The 16,978-nt window shown below is 43.2% G+C and overlaps 1 protein-coding gene and 1 pseudogene across 3 annotated transcripts in view; one reads left to right on the top strand and one right to left on the bottom strand.

Annotated features, from left to right (window-relative positions):
- The window catches only part of PPM1H (protein phosphatase, Mg2+/Mn2+ dependent 1H), a 305,024-nt gene that overhangs the window by 105,376 nt on the left and 182,670 nt on the right, over positions 1–16,978 (bottom strand). The window lies entirely within an intron of this gene.
- LOC105740473 lies at positions 13,810–15,096 on the top strand (annotated as a pseudogene).

Raw genomic sequence — 16,978 nt, 5'->3', positions numbered from 1 at the left:
CAGAAGAATCCAGAAATGAGGGCCCTACGTAAGACTTTTCTTAGTAGCAATATTATATAACTTATAGTCTGAGCCCTTAAAAATCCATACGCCTTTTTGTTGGTTTTGCAACAAGACAGCAGGCCTAAGAGGACAGTGTTCTGGCTGAGTCGCCACCGAGAAGTGCCTTGAAATACAAGGGGAAACAAGGCAGTGCCTCTCTCCTTAGTGAGCAAGGCAGGGAGGGGGCAGCAATGGTAGCAGCCCACCATGTTTACTTTGTTTTTTAATTTCAAATTCACACACAATGAGGTATCTGTGTTGTATTACAATATGACTGCCAGGGCAAGCCTACTTTATTACTTTCTTAAATAGGTAATTATATCCAAATCCATCTATGTACAGAACATTTTTTCACTTCCGTTTGAACTACCAAGCTCTTCCTTTAAGAAGCATCCATGGATTAATGATGACAGCATGTTCGACTGCCAACCTTCCCAGTGCCTACATCGTGATGCCTCTTCCTATGTGATCCTTGGCTTCCTTTTGATCTTTCTCTCTTTCATCACTCTGATCTTGGGATCAATTTGTCAGAGTGCTGGTCTCCAATCTGGAGTAGGGCAATGAGAGGAAAGGGGTTTCAAAGGGAACGAAGTGCATGTGAGAGCTGACAAACCTCATACTAAACAATCAATAAAGTAGAGAAATGCCTTTAAAGCTACAGTCTGTCATCACAGGACCCCTGTACTTCCTAGCTTCTATTTCATTATTTTATGAGATGCTTTTCCTAAGGAAAATTAAGAAAAAACAAAAACCAAACGCTGTGGCTGCGAGGGTGCAGGAGAGCTATGTACACACTCTGACCTTCCTTCTGGGGCCTCAGGCCTGGACTTCTGGATACCACCATGACCAGAATTTGAGTAACATTCCAGAGGTTAAATGAGAAAGTTGCTGGGGTTGAGGTGATTTAATCCACTGGCAATCACCTCCCACCCACTATCCATTCCCATACATAGGGGATGGGTTTTCAGCATATTATCCAATATTAAGGTTAGCCTTTCCTTTAAAGACTACAGCTGAAATTTATATGACATTAATTCCAGTAAAATCGATGGGGCATTATTTGTGATACAATGAACAGTAAGGTTTAGGGTGTTCTTATGAGTCAACTGCAAGAATGGGAGAAAAGGAGGTAAAGCAAGGACATTAATAGTTTAAAAAACTCAGGCCAGGCACAGTGGCTCATGTCTGTAATTTCAGCACTTTGGGAGGCCAAGGGGGATGGATCACTTGAGATCAGGAGTTTGAGACCAGCCTGGCCAACATGGTGAAACCCCATCTCTACTAAAAATACGAAAATTAGCTGGGTGTGGTGGCGGGCCCTGTAGTCACAGCTACTTGGGAGGCTGAGGCAGGAGAATTGCTTGAACCTGGGAGGGAGAGGTTGCAGTGAGCCGAAATTGCACCACTGCACTCCAGCCTAGGCAACAGATTGAGACCCTGTCTCAAAAACAAAAACAAAAACAAAAACAAAACTCCCCCTGGTCCCTGCCCCAAATATTAGCTACATGAGAGGATAAAGGTAATTTATTCCTAACCAATGAGAATTTTGAGTTACAGACTAATTCCTAGAAAATCTCGCTACTTCTCTCCTCTAATGTTATATTTTGGAGTTAAAAACACATACCTTTATTCCCCTAGTCTAAATATTAAGTGATTAAGAGAAACGGAGGGTAAAACAGGATGCTCACTTCAAATATTAACTTGATATTACAATTTTTCTTAAAGGGATCATATTAACTCTTGTTAAATCTCAACTCTGTGATGTTCTCAGAGCAGGACTGACATGTGCCAACAGGCATTTAACAAACGAGCAGAAGAAAAAAAGCTGATAAAAAATATGATTAGGCAACTGACAGAAGGAAAAATGCAATGTTTAATAAAGATATGAAAAGATGCTCAATCTCACTAGTCCATGAAAATGCACACTAAAGTAAAAGCAATATATAATTCTGCTCATTAGGTTGGGAAACATTAAAAAAATCAACAATATATAGTTTTTTTTTTTTTTTAGACAGAGTCTTGCTCTGTCGCCCAGGCTGGAATGCAGTGGCACAATCTCGGCTCACTGCAAGCTCCGCCTCCCGGGTTCACGCCATTCTCCTGCCTCAGCCTCTCCGAGTAGCTGGGACTACAGGCACCCGCCACCACGCCCGGCTAATTTTTTGTACTTTTTAGTAGAGACGGGGTTTCACCGTGGTCTCGATCTCCTGACCTCGTGATCCGCCTGCCTCAGCCTCCCAAAGTGCTGGGATTACAAGCGTGAGCCACCGCGCCCGGCCAATATATAGTTTTTATAGAGTAAAAGTCACTTTCATAATGGGAATGAGAATTGTTACACCTTTTACATTGATTACAATTATAATTACATATCCAATGGTTCAGTCATTCCACTTTTGGGAATATATTCTAAAGAAATAAAAGACTCAGGACATAGGATATACACATACAATTCAGACTTTTGACATTATTCACTGGGGCAAAGACTGGAAACAGCCTGAATGACTGTCAAAAGGGGAACTGTTGAATGGATTGGCTTGTATTCTATAAGCCATTATACAGTCATTAAAAAAAAAAAAAAAAAAAAAAAAGGCCAGGCGCTGTGGCTTACACCTGTAATCCCAGCACTTTGGGAGGCCGAGGTGAGTGGATCACTTGAGGTCAGGAGTTCGAGACCAGCCTGGCCAACATGGTGAAAACCCGTCTCTACTCAAAGTATAAAAATTAGCTGGGCGTGGTGGTGGGTGCCTATAATCCCAGCTACTTGGGAGGCTGAGGCAGGAGAATTGCTTGAACCCGGGAGGCAGAGGTTGCAGTGAGCTGAGATTGCGCCACTGCACTACAGCCTGGGCAACAGAGTGAGACTCTGTCTCAAAACAAACAAACAAAAAAAAGGAGTGAAATTCTATTTTGTGACCTGGAATTATCCATGATACAGTAAGTGAGAAAAGTCAACTGCAGAGTAATGAGTGGTACAATCCCATTTTTGTAAAAACAAAAACTATATATAGATATTCCATCGACGTGAAGAGTCTGATTCAATGCCCAAATCCTGTGTGCGATGTTTCAGGCCTGACCACAGGCCATTACAAAGGCTCTGTCCAGCAGGCCTCATGGGGGAAGCTGCCCTCTCCATACCGGATGTGGTGCACAGTCCCTGCACTGCAGCCGCCGGGACAGCTGCAGCCCAGGACTCATACCCCACTAGCCTAGGAGTCTCCACTGAGACACTTCTCTGCTCTGACTCAGTCTTCTTGTAGCCCTTCCCCTTCTCTCCCTGGCCTTCCAACCCTCGGTCCACAAAATGGCAAAGCCTTTAGTTCAGAGCTCTGGGCAGTGAGACTCCCTCCTGCCAGCGCTGCATGTCATCTGCCAGACCTTCACCTGGTGCCACCCTATGGGGAAAAATGGAAGAGCACTTTCCTCTTTGCCTCTTGCCAGGACTGCTGCAGTAAGAGAAGAAAGGGTTGATTGTTACTTTCAGTTTGGTTCATTGTCCTAACGGACCACTTTGACACCTGGCAGCTTGATAACATATAATTATGTTTGAGTGAGTGGCAAGGAAGTTATCCAAGTGGGAGAGAAAGTTAATTTTTCTTTTTAAAAAATTTTATTATTTTTAATTTTTTAAATTATTATTATTTTCTTTATAGAGACGAAGCCTCACTATGTTGCCCAGGCTCGTCGCGAATGCCTGGGCTCAAGCAATCCTCCCACCTCAGTCTCCCAAAGTGCTGGGATTACAGGCATGAGCCACCGCACCTGGTTAACTTTTCGTTATATATTTTTGTATTATTTGACTGTTACAGGAAACGTGTGCTCCTTTTGTAGGTTTGAAGAGGAACTGATTTGCCCAGATTTGGCTATGCAGTCACAGAAGACCTAGCCTTCCTGAATGCTGATTCATCTTTGTAATGTTACCACCCTTCATGAACCCCATGTGCCTCAAGCACGTCTCCATGAAGTTCTACTAGGTGGCCCAACCACATCTCAGAGGCCATTATTTGGAGCTCAGGCACAGCAGCACAACTATCCTGCATCTGTTTCAGGAGCCACTAAATGAGAAGCCAGTGACTGAATCTTCTTATAAAAATAAGAACTGGTTAAGCCTAAAAATGTCTGTACATTTCTATATCACTTGTGCTTTAAGGAAAGGACCCAGAAAAATAGGTTTAGAACTACCGATTACATTCAAAATAAAAGTATAAGAAGAGGTTCCAAGTGAGGGATTAAATGCACGACTGAAGAATTCATCAGCTCTTCGACTGAAGGTTAGATCTTGTTAATCTTAGCCATATAAAGAAGTTTAGACCAGGCGTGACGGCTCACACCTATAATCCCGGCACTTGGGGAAGCCAAGGCAGGAAGATCACTTGAACCTAGGAGTTGAGACCAGCCTAGGCAACATACTGAGACCCTCATCTCTACAAAAAATAGAAAAAATTAGCCAGGCGTTGTGGTACATGCCCATAGTCCCAGCTGCTCAGAAAGCTTAGATGGGAGGATCAGTTGAGTCCAGAAAGTCGAGGCTATGATGAGCTATGATCATGCCACTGCACTCCAGCCTGGGCAACAGAGCAAGATCCTGTCTCCAAAAAAAAAAAAAGTTTAAAAAGGTGTGATCTTCCCCCACAGCCTGGGCATTCTGTACCAGTTTTGATACATGTATTTCACTAGGCACCCAAGAACTGACTTGAAACTATGCCCACAGGCTCTGACAGTATACATCCAGGTGTGATTTATTCAGTGGCCATAGGGAAATTTTCAATGTGTTCAATCAGTAACACTGATAAAGCAAAACCAAACCAATACAAAGCAAAACACCACTGCCAACTCAATTACCATATTCATTGCCTATGGGCTACCTACCACCACGGACTGCCAGAGTTCCAGGCCCAGACAGCTACCCAGGAGTCTGGAGGTAGCAGCAGGATGGGAAAGCCACCTCCCCTTCATACATCACTACTAGGAGTAAATGGAGTAGGGGATGTCCTTGTTGTGAGGCAGCAAACAGCCAATTACGCTTTCTATTGCCTGGGAGATATCTCCCTCATTCCGGGGCAAGCAAAACTCAACTTACAGTGTTGTGTGGCGTGGTTTCACCCTGCAGAATAAGGAACTTTCCTTCTAGATGGTCTCAGAAATGTTCTTCCTTCATGGAGCCCCAACACACAGGGTGCTACTGGGTTTGAATAGTAGAAGCTCATTCACACCCCCTCACTTCTAAATTTCCTAATAGGAAATGATATTGCCTCAGTACACTGCAGAGCTACTTTGTCACTGGCTACAGCTATAGAGAAAGCTTCAGATTCATGCAAACGAGTAACAAATTCTTTCTTTCCTTTTTTTTTTTTTTTTTTTTTTTGAGACAGGATCTCATTCTGTTGCCCAGGCTGGAGTGCAGTGGCACGATCGTGGCTCACTGCAGCCCTGGCCTCCTGAGCTCAGGTGATCCTCCCACCTCAGCCTCCTGAGTAGATGAGACCACAGGCATGTGCCACTATGCCTGGTTAATTTTTCTAAAAAGTTTTTTTTTTTTTTTTTTTTTTTTTGAGATGGAGTTTTGCTCGTCTCCCAGGCTCGAGTGCAATGGCGCGATCTTGGCTCACTGCAACCTCCGCCTCCCAGGTTCGAGTGATTCTCCTGCCTCAGCCTCCCAAGTAGTTGGGATTACAGGCATGTGTCACCAGGCCTGGCTAATTTTGTATTTTTAGTAGAGACGGGATTTCTCCATGTTGGTCAGGCTGGTCTCAAACTCCCGACCTCAGGTGATCCACCCGCCTCGGCCTCCCAAAGTGCTGGGATTACAGGCATGAGCCACCGTGCCCAGCAATTTTTTAAAAGTTTTTAGAGATGGGTACTGGATTTAAGTGATTCTCACACCTAAGCCTCCGAAAGCGTTGGGATGGCAGGCATGACCCACCATGCCCAGCGTAAATTAAGTTTTAAGGTGAAGACAAAGTTTGGAGAATCAAGTAGGGCAAATGTAGGAACACTCTGTCAGCACCTTCTTCGTGTAACCCTCAGAAAGCCTAAAAGCCCATGTTCTGCCAGGGTACATTCCAGAGCACACTTCAGCCCTTCTGCCCTCTCAAGGTAAAAACCTTTTGTCTTAAAACCAGACAAAATCCCAAAATTCACAGTCCAATAATAAATAGGTGCTATGTAAACATGGCACGGAGACAATAGGCATAGAGTTTTTCAGCCTCAGTAGAAAGCTTTGCCCATGTGGCAGAACCCACTGAGTACTCCCTCTGCTCTAGATACACAACAACGACCTATAACATGAGGTGGGAAAGAGAAAGAGAAAAAAATTATACACACGCAAACACACAAATATATAGCCAAGCTAAAAAATAAAGGTAGCATCTCTCTGTAGAGTAGAAACGGAAAAGAAATCCAAAATCCCCTAGCTGCTGGACTTGAGAAGCAGGTAATGGTGTCCAGGAGTCCAATTTCTATGGAGTAAAAGGTATTAAAAGTCCTCCAAGTGGCCGGGCGCAGTGGCTCACGCCTGTAATCCCAGCACTTTGGGAGGCCGAGGCAGGAGAATGGCGTGAACCCGGGAGGCGGAGCTTGCAGGGAGCCGAGATGGCGCCACTGCACTCCAGCCTGGGCGACAGAAAAAAAAAGGTCCTCCAGGTAAGACAAAGGGCAGCGATCAAGCTCACATCTGAAGTCCAATTCCAAACCAAGTCATTTCACTTTGTTATACCTTGGTTTCTTCTCTCCGCAGCAAGGGAACTTGCTGAATGGCAAAGCAAAGTGCTTTGAGGCTCTAGTTTAAAAAAGTCCTGGGAGTGCAGAAATTCATTCCCATCTTTAATTCCTAAGCAATCAGACAGCCCTGTAGCATGGAATCCACCCACTCATGTAGTTAAATGTGTTTCAATGTAGAACACACACACACACACACACACACACACACACACACACGTGTGAGGAAGGGCCTGCCATCATCTACCCTTTCTGGGTTGTTAGGTTCTGACAGTTAACCTGAAAGGCTACACTGTGACAGCCAAAGCATGAAATGATAAAGACTGTGGGGCAAAGGCTAATTGTCAAGCCCTCCTCCAGCTCAGAAGGTTCATGGCTTTGGAGGAAATTCACATATATGTGAGTAATTGGTGGTAGGAGCCTGTGTGTTGTGGCAGAAACAGCACCCGCACCGGCCTGGGAATCTGAAATTATAGGTGCCAGCTCCACAGTGGGCTACTGCTAATTGTCTTTAACTCTGGGCCCTGGCATCCTTGCTGATAACAAAAAGGGTCAGAATCAGGTGATTTCATAGGCAACTTTCAGGGTTAGAGTGAAATGCTTCTGAAAAGAGTCTGATACACACTGGGGTAGGAAAATACTGACAAGGACTCCAGTTACTACTTTTCTTCTCAGGAGGTGATAACCACCACAATTTAGATTCTAAGAAATATAAACCAAACACAGAAGCACCAAGATGGGAGAAGCCACCCTTACTACTTCTCTTAAAACATCACAGACAAGGAACCTACTATTGAGCAAGGCCCCCAGTGTAATTTCACTGTTGTCATCAGTCCCCTTGGAACGCAGAGCTACAAACAAAAAGGCATCTCTGACACTGTTAAGAGTATTCATGGGATGCCCTGATTCCATTACACACTCTTTCAGCTGAAAGTGATTCGAAACGCAACATTAAACTGCACATTTCCAGAATGGAGGAGAAAATCTGGTACAAGGTGACGAAGAGAAACCATTCGGAAAACCCTTTTTGACAGTGTATATCAATTTCAAGGCACAGGGAGGAAACATCCATTTTGTTCAAAAGCATCGGACTTCGTGGATTCTGTTTGGACGCAGTGGAAGTGTTCTTCTCTTTCAAAAGTATTAGAAACGCATTGTTGGGAAAGAAAGCAGGGCAGCTGAGGGACAAGCCAGGGTTACCTTACCGTCGTCAGAGGATGGCTACTCTGTAGATGCTAATTAATGGTATCGAAAAATAGCTGAAAGGAAAAAAGTAAACTTAACAGCCTGGAATCAGTTTGGGTGTATTTCTTGTCATTCAATTTTCAGAATGGAAGCTACTAAATAAGTCTGCAAATACGATGATTCCTTTAACAAGACCCCAACTATGCAATTAAGCTCCTAGGCAAAAATATTCACAAATGACGGTCAAGGGAAAAATATTTCAGATCTTTAAGTATCAGCAAAAATAAGTGGCCACTCATAGAGCCATAGCTGAGTCCCATGTTCCTTGCTTTCTTCACAACCAGCCCCGTCTGTATTCATACCACCGAGAATAATTTCTCAGTGTCATATTCAGCCACTTTCTGTAGAAACATCTTAGTCCACCATCTTGATATACCAGCAACACTCATGAAACCCAGTGCACCAGCACAAAATTTTCCAGATCAGGTAAATGCCTCAGTCATTAATGAAAGGTTTTCAAGGTGCTTATCATTTCTCAAAAAAAGAGGTCTATGTGTTTGTTTTCTGTTTTTGAATTAGAGTCTGCATACCATAAAATACACCCCCTTAAAGTGATACAATTTAGTGTTTTTTGGTACATTCTCAGGGTTGTGCAACCATCACCATTATCCAATTCCAGGACATTTTCAAAATCTGAAAAAGGACTCCCTATACCCTGTACTTTTTAGTAGCCACTCCCCATCTCTCCTTCCTTCTGAGCCCTGGCAAATACTAATCTACTTTGTCTCTATGGATTAATCTATTCTGGACATTTAATATGAAGGGCATCATCCAATACATGGTCTTTAGGATTGGTTTCATTTGCTAAACATGTTTTCAAGGTTCATCCATGTTACAGCATGCATCAATACTTCATTCCTTCTTGTGGCTAAATAATATTCCATCACATGAACACATTTTGTTTATCCATTCATTAGCTGGCAGACATTTGTGTTTCTATTTTTTTTAAAACAGTGAATAATACCGCTACTTTGTGTACGAGTTTTTGTGTAAATATATGTTTTCAGTTCTCTCGGGCATATACCCAGGAGTGAAATTATTGAGCCATATGGTAACCTTCACTTTCTGAAGAACCACCAGTTAGCTTTCCAAAGTGACTGTACAATTTTATATTCCCAATTGGTGGGTTTTAGAACTTTCTCTTAAAGGGCTCTAGAGTTCAAACTAGAATCAGATTTGAAAATCTCAGTGATTTCTTATTCAGTACCCTTTTAAAGGCACCTTGCTGAAAAAGTTTTGCCTGCGTGTTTAGGTTTCAATGTGTATACCACACAATGCTTTATTTTTCATTTGCATCACAGGATACGTATTCTGCTTCTCTCTAGTGCAGGGTCAATATCTAAAATTCGCAATACTGCATGGTTCCCCAGCACAAATGTGTACAACCATTTGTTAAGTGCCAAATCAAGCACACTTTCTTCCTCATGGCAAGTAACCAGACTGGGTGAAGCCACCAGAGGCATTTATTTTTCTCTCTACAGTAGTCTATTTATGAATGGGACGAACTTTTCTCTTCTTTTTAAAGATGACTGTTGACTACAATGGCTCACTATTTGTGTGCCAAGACAGGTAGGAGTTGCAGAGCCCCGGAAGCAATTTCTTCACTAATACCCTGCATTGGTCACACCCTTGTTTGATTTGTGTCTGATTCGGACCTCTTTACTTAAAAAACAGCAATGTGACGGAACAACTGAGCAGGGCCCCAAGAAGGGGAGTAAACACAATTCAAGGGGGGGGAAATAGAAGCTTTGAAGAGGCTAAAGCAAAAATGGTATTTTAGCCTGAGGGAAAGAATGAGGAACAATCTCATCACACTCGCCTTCATGCATTTAAAATGGGATTATTCAGAGAACAGTGGGTGACCAGTTCTTCCTGCTCAGAGTGAAACAAACAGGAGGAAATCACATCAAATCAGTAAAATTCTATGGTTGGAAAAGGGAAAATAATTTCTTGATCTTCACATTATACATCTGACCAAAGCTCATGGATCTCCATCCCTGGAATTCTTAAAAAAGATGTAAAGGAGATTTGTCTATATTTGCCTGCCAAGAATCTTGAGGCATCCTTCACTGTAATTTCTTTACAGTGTTATAAATCAGGAACTACGTCTGCAGCATGAGGGCAAAACCAGACCCATAAACAATAAGATCTAGACTGTATAATGTACTGAGAATGTCTTGCAGTGTGCACTGTGGAAGTAAACAGGACCTCTTTTTTGCTACATGCTCCTGTTCAAAATAAGTTACATTACTTCATCTGACAGGGCAGGGAGGCTCATCTGTGGTTCATGGTTAGGTTATATGGTCTAGATGCTGCACACCACCCCTACCTGTAAGGCCTCTCTGGCTCTGCCTGGTAACAGTTACCCCAAGTCAGTTCCTTACAAGCAAAGGCCTGGGAAGCCCATCTCTCATTCATTGAACATAACCCATTAAGTTGGGTTTGGGAGCTGGCTGTGGTGAAATGAAAAGTGATCAAAGTTTGCAGTCCAAAGTTAATTTCAAGCTATGAATTAAGTATACTGGGAAAGTGAGTTAGCCACTCTGAGAATCAATTTTCCCCACTTGATAAATACCACTTTCTTCAGACTAAATGAGTATATGTATGAAGGGACTTTATAGATTATTAGTGATGCTGAATGAGTAAATTAAACTCACATATAAGAGTCAGTAGAATAGTAATTTACTTGGAACTTCGTTATTTTTGTGGAATGATAAGTGTCTACAAATGGGATCTTAAGGAACTGTACGAAAGAAAAAAAATTTTGTGACCTCGCTTAGGCTTTAAGAATAAAATGGTTATCCCACATTTTATCGTTAAATAAAAATTTAACATTTTGAAGATTTCTCATTGTCATTTCCGTTCATGTGTTCAGATCCCCCCAACATTCCACAGAAAAGACGGAAGATTGACAGGGGGATTGGGGGCATTTTTGCTTCTCTTGCTCAATAGCTTTGAAACCTCACTCTGTTCATTACTATTAGAGTCTCCTAAAATTTTTCCAAGCATATCCATAATTTTTAATTTTATTGTGACAAAGAGATATATATAAAGGATTCCCACACCAAATCCCCTTTTCCTGCAAAAATTCTACTTAACCCATAATTTATCCAAGGCTCTTACAACTGTCCAAGTAAAAAATGAGTCTGAACTATGTCTGAGGAAACAGAAAATTCTTAGAGATAAAATACATAATTTAAAAAAATTATGTGGGAATTAAAGAAGAAAATGCCTGCGAATCTGCTGAGGTTCCCAGCTTGGACAATGAAGGACGATGATGCTATTAACACAGGAGAGACAAGCAGCAGAGTTGGTCTACAGAAGACACTGCATTCTGGGCACATGAATTTGGGGCATGTGTCTGATGTCAGGTGGAGGGGCTAGTGAAGACACAGGTGGAAATGTGGGAGTGGTTCTTGGGAATGAGGTTAGGGCTAAAAAAGATTTGTGAATAGTCATGTCTATATGGTAGTTAAATTATAAAATTGAAACAAGTGTTCTAGGGAATGCATATAGAAAAAGGGGAGAAAAACAAAGCCGAGAACTGAACTAACATATTAAGTGAAAACACAGAAAAATAGGTCCATTCTCTCATCTACCTTCTAATCTCAGCTACCTGGCAAACTCCTCTTCACAGAATAAATCAGTTAATTTAGGTTGGCCTCTACAACATTTCCCATGGAACCCGCTTCTGAATGAAAACGGGACCACCAAATGAAGATTCCTCATGCTCGAAAGAGTTCAGGAAACACTCTTCTTTGTCACGGGACTTTTCCGAGTCTTTAATATACTCATGAGGATTGTCGTTCTCCAAAACCAGGTTCCTTTGTAACAATGCCCAAATCTAACTACGGGATGAACATCTAACATCTTTCTGCCTTTCTACCATGTGTGCGTCAGATTCAGGGATGGAAGCACTTGACTGAGCTATAGCTTAGGGATACAGTGGGCTTCAGTCTTGGATCCTCACCCCCTACTCCTGAAGCCTTGTTGGATGTAAAATCAGAACTGTTCTGTTCCCTCTTGGAAAAAGGCCACGACAGACCAACTCTCTCTGCTTCCATTTTTTTTTTTGAGATGCACAGGCAGAGGTAAAGAGGCTGAGACTGGTGGGGGCTTGCCTGGGAGAATGCCAGGTTCTCTCCCCCTCTCTCTGGCTTTCTCCATTCTGGTTATTCTCTTAAATAGTTTTCCAGATAAGGGGGATCAGGGCGGGCTCCCACTAACCTCATTTCCACTAGTTCTGACTTGAAGCTTGGGCTTTCTTGTTCTGATTCTTACTTGATTTTTGTTTTTGCTGCTTCTCTGGAATGACCTTCCCTCATCACCAGGATTAGAAGTATTATTTTCCCTCTCACACTGAGAAGGTGGAGAAAAACCACAAGAAAAACTAAGGCTCCAAAACAGATAAAAATATTACAGAGGAGAATCTTGCTGCAATAAAAGGGATCAAATCCTCTGACTTCAATGGATTATATTTTAGGGCCCCAAAAGTCCTCAAAAATGAGGCTGTCACAGTACTGTTAGGGATCTGGAAGGAAGGGCATTGAAGAAGAGATGTGGCTGTGGCCAAAGATTAGAGATAGGCAAATCAGGTGTAATTTTTAACATAGAAGACTATGGATTCTGCACTGTGAGAAGGAGAGGGTTGGTATCCAGTCTTGATAAGATTCTAGAGTAGGCTGAGGACAGTGCAATCCCAGCACTTTAGGAGTCTGAGACGGGAGGATCGCTTGAGTGCAGGAGTGCATGACCAACCTGGACAACATGATGAGACCCCGTCTCTAGCAAAAATACAAAATATTAGCCAGGCTTGGTGGCACATGTCTGTAGTCCTAGTTACTTGGGAGGCTGAGGTGGGAGAATGGTTTGAGCCCGGGAGGTAGAGGTTTCAGTGAGCCAAGATCAAGCCACCACTGTACTCCAGCCTGGGTGACAGAGACAGACACTGTCCAAAAACAGATTCTAGAGTAGATCATAAAAGAAAGCCTTGTGAGGGCTAGTGAAAGAAAGCAGCAGTCACTGGTGGTCTACCTGGGTTCCTTAAGAGAGTAAGTCACCTCATTCCCAGTGCTTCTCTCCCAAACTCCTTCCTCGTCCAGCTAAAAGAAATGCTAAGCCAGGCCGGGCGCGGTGGCTCATGCTTGTAATCCCAGCACTTTGGGAGGCCGAGGCAGGCAGATCACGAGGTCAGGAGATCGAGACCATGCTGAAACCCCATCTCTACTAAAAATACAAAAAATTAGCCGGGCGTGGTAGCGGGCGCCTGTAGTCTCAGCTACCAGAGAGGCTGAGGCAGGAGAATGGCGTGACCCCGGGAGGCGGAGCTTGTAGTGAGCCGAGATTGCACCACTGCACTCCAGCCTGGGTGACAGAGCGAGACTCCGTCTCAAAAAAAAAAAAAAAAAAGAAACACTAAGCCATAGTCTTTACTTGGATTTTAGAAATCAACAGTCTTTCATGATCTTTTGGTTGACAGTGAAGAGGAAGGGTTAGTACAAGTAAAAATAAGCAAATTAAAAACAGTTGAAATGTAACAAAATGGAAGAGTTTCCATCCATGAGACACTTGTGATTCAGCTCTGTGGCATGCCTGTCGGGAGAGTGAGGGTAGATTTTAAGGATGTTATCTTTACAAGGTGGGTGGCCTTCAGCTCTCTACCATGCAGGTCAATTCAGTTCTGAGAGGTGCCACATGTGAACAGGGAAATCACACAAGAACAGGCCAAGGAGAGACCTGGATGATGAGAGGCTCAAGCCAGTCATCGTCTTTGGATGGTAAGAATATCATGTCTTTCTTTTCTTAATCTTGTTTATTTGTATATTTAAATTGCACATAAGTAGGTCTCTGCTCCTCCCATTTGACAGACAGCCGCCTCTTCTCTCTCATTGCCAGCTGCATCCCTGAGACACTACGGTGAAGGTGAAGATGAATGGATTTGGTTGTATTGGGTGCCTTGTCACAAGGGCTGCTTTTAACTCTGGTAAAGTGGATATTGTTGCCATCAATGACCCCTTCATTGACCTCAACTACATGGTCTGTGTGTTCCAGTATGATTCTACCTGTGGCAAATTCCATGGCACTGCCAAGGCTGAGAATGGGAAGCTTGTCATCAACGAAAATACTATCACCATCTTCCAGGAGCAAGATCCCTCTAAAATCAAATGCGGCAATGCTGATGCTGAGTATATCATGGAATCCACTGGTGTCTTCACCACCATGGAGAAGGCTGGGGCTCACTTGCAGTGGGGAGCCAAAAGGGTCATCATCTCTGCCCCTTCTGCTGACGCCCCTATGTTCGTGATGGGCATGAACCATGAGAAGTAATGACAACAGCCTCAAGATCATCAGCAATGCCTCCTGTATCACCAACTGCTTAGTGCCTCTGGCCAAGGTCATCCATGACAACTTTGGTATCGTGGAAGGACTCATGACCACAGTCCACGCCATCACTGCCACCCAGAAGACTGTGGATGGCCCCTCTGGGAAACTGTGGTGTGACAGCCACGGCGCTCTCCAGAACATCATCCCTGCCTCTACTGGTGCTGCTAAGGTTGTGGGCAAGGTCATGCCTGAACTAAATGGGAAGTTCACTGGCATGGCCTTCCGTGTTCCCACTGCCAATGTGTCAGTCGTGGGCCTCAACTGCTGTCTGGAAAAACCTGCCAAATATGATGACATCAAGAAGGTGGTGAAGCAGGTATCCAAGACCCCCTCAAGGGCATCCTGGGCTACACTAAGCACCGGGTTGTCTCCTCTGACTTTAACAGCGACATCCACTCTTCAACCTTCGATGCTGGGGCTGGCATTGGCCTCAATGACCACTTTGTCAAGCTCATTTCCTGGTATGACAATGAATTTGGCTACAGCAACAGGGTGGTGGACCTCATGGCCCACATGACTTCCAAGGAGTAAGACCCCTGGACTACCAACCCCAGCGAGAGGAAGAGAGAGGCCCTTACTTCTGGGAAGTCCCTGCCACACTCAGTCCCCCAGAACACTAAGAATCTCCCTTTCTCAAGTTTCCAGGTAGACCCCCTGAAAAGGGAGGGGCCTAGAGAGCTCCACCTTGTTGTGTGCCATTAATAAAGTCCCCTGCACTCAGCCAAAAGAAAAAATTGTACATAAGTAACATATACTACATATGTAATCACAGTTTTTTTAAACATGTTTCATGAAGGAAACATGTACATGAACGTACATGTACGTTCCTGAGGAGGAGAGTCATCATCCACAAAGAGGTGGTCCAGGCCAGGGAATACTAAAACTCAGGTGAGCTGGTGACATTTGGGAATGTGGTCCTGAAAAGGTGAAGAATACTTACTGAGAAATACAAGGAAAAAGTAGAGGAGGGGAAAAGAAGGAGGGCGCTGAATCTCAGAGGAGCCAATTGAACGGCCGAAGATGATGGCACATGAAAGCCTAAAGAACTGTGGGAGCAGCCTCTACAGCAAGCTGCAGAGATGAGAGGGAGAGAGAAAGCAGGATATCTAACCAGGAACCAGTTGGACCTGGGAAAGCTGACTTGAGAGGCACCTGTGATGTTAGCAAAGATTTAACCGAAGCCAAAGACAGCATCTCCAAGGGCTCAAAGGGGAAAACTCTCCTTCCAGAGTTCACAAGGGACACTCAATACTATGACTGGTCCAGTTGGAAAATGAGGGTGGGGAAAGGGTGGATGACCAGAAAATGGCACCCCCAATGATGAGAGTCTGCAGACAGAAACCCACGGCCAAAGAGGCACTGAGAGGCACTGTTTGGTCCTCGTGAGAAGCCTCAGTGGGGTGGCTTTTATCCCCATATTCCCTCATGCTCTCATAGGGCTGGGTTATGAATCTGAATTATCTTGAGTGTAGACAGTAGGGAACAGGAAAGGAGGAAGAACATCATGGATAAAATCAGGAGTGTGATTTTTGATAGATCAACTGTTTCCTGTTTTTGCTGGGATTAGTTATGCCAAAAGTGGAAACTCAGCTTCCTGAGATACCTCCCATTTCAACACAAGAAATAGGAGAAATATTTATATCATGGCCTGGTAAGGCTGAAAAAATCTTCAGGTGCATAAAAAATATCTTAAGTTCTACAGAAACTATTATAGTTACTTAGGATTTAACTTCTTTCTCAAATTGTAAAATGAAAATAGACCAGTTAACCCTCAGATCACAGGAATGAATAAAATCAATGAAGAGATAAATTAACTGGAAGAAAACACACTCTAGTAAATTCACCAGAAATCTACCATCATAGATCTACTATTTTCAAGTGTTTTTCTGGGGGCAAGTTTCAAGTTGTAAGGTTGTCTTTACAATAGCATTATTGAGAGGCACTTCCTACCATAACACCACTGCAGAAAACACTCGGAAGCAGCTGTATCATTTAAGACCCATGTTTCTGTGTCCCAATTTCTATGGACTTATTCAAATTTACAATTTCAAATGTTTAGCATCAGTCACTAAGTCACACACTCCACAGAACAAGAGACTCTTAGCACACAATTATTATCTTATTCCCATTGGCTGGTCTCATTCACAACCACCTCTCAAAGGAGAAAAGCAGATGGAGGCTTCCCACATGCAACCCTTTATGGCTCCAGCCTGGTGCAATTGAGGAGTGAGGTTTAGAAGGAATTAGAAAGCGCATTAATAGAGACATTCATTGTAATTTGACACATGAATTTGCCATTCAAAAGGCTCAACTGGAGTGCTTAAAGCTAAGTGCTTAAAACTACCCCAGAACCCTTAGGTAATGTACCATAATTACAATTACATTCCTTCAATAATAGATTTAAAAAGTTAATACTTTCTTGTGTTTGGCTGGAATCACTCAGTCATCCACTGTAGTTGTGAGATCTCTTTCTTGGAAATCAACATCTTCATTTGGGTTCCACATGAATAATTCTTGGAAGCTACAAAGTCTTTGAAGGGTATTTATTTTTTGCCTTGAGGTCTGGTGGCCTCTAAGTTCACATGAACCTCAC

Source organism: Nomascus leucogenys, chromosome 11 (genome assembly GCF_006542625.1).
Source record: "Nomascus leucogenys isolate Asia chromosome 11, Asia_NLE_v1, whole genome shotgun sequence".
Classification (NCBI taxonomy): Eukaryota; Metazoa; Chordata; class Mammalia; order Primates; family Hylobatidae; genus Nomascus; species Nomascus leucogenys.
The sequence above is the reverse complement of the archived record's forward strand: the minus strand, read 5'-3'. Positions and strand labels throughout refer to the sequence as shown.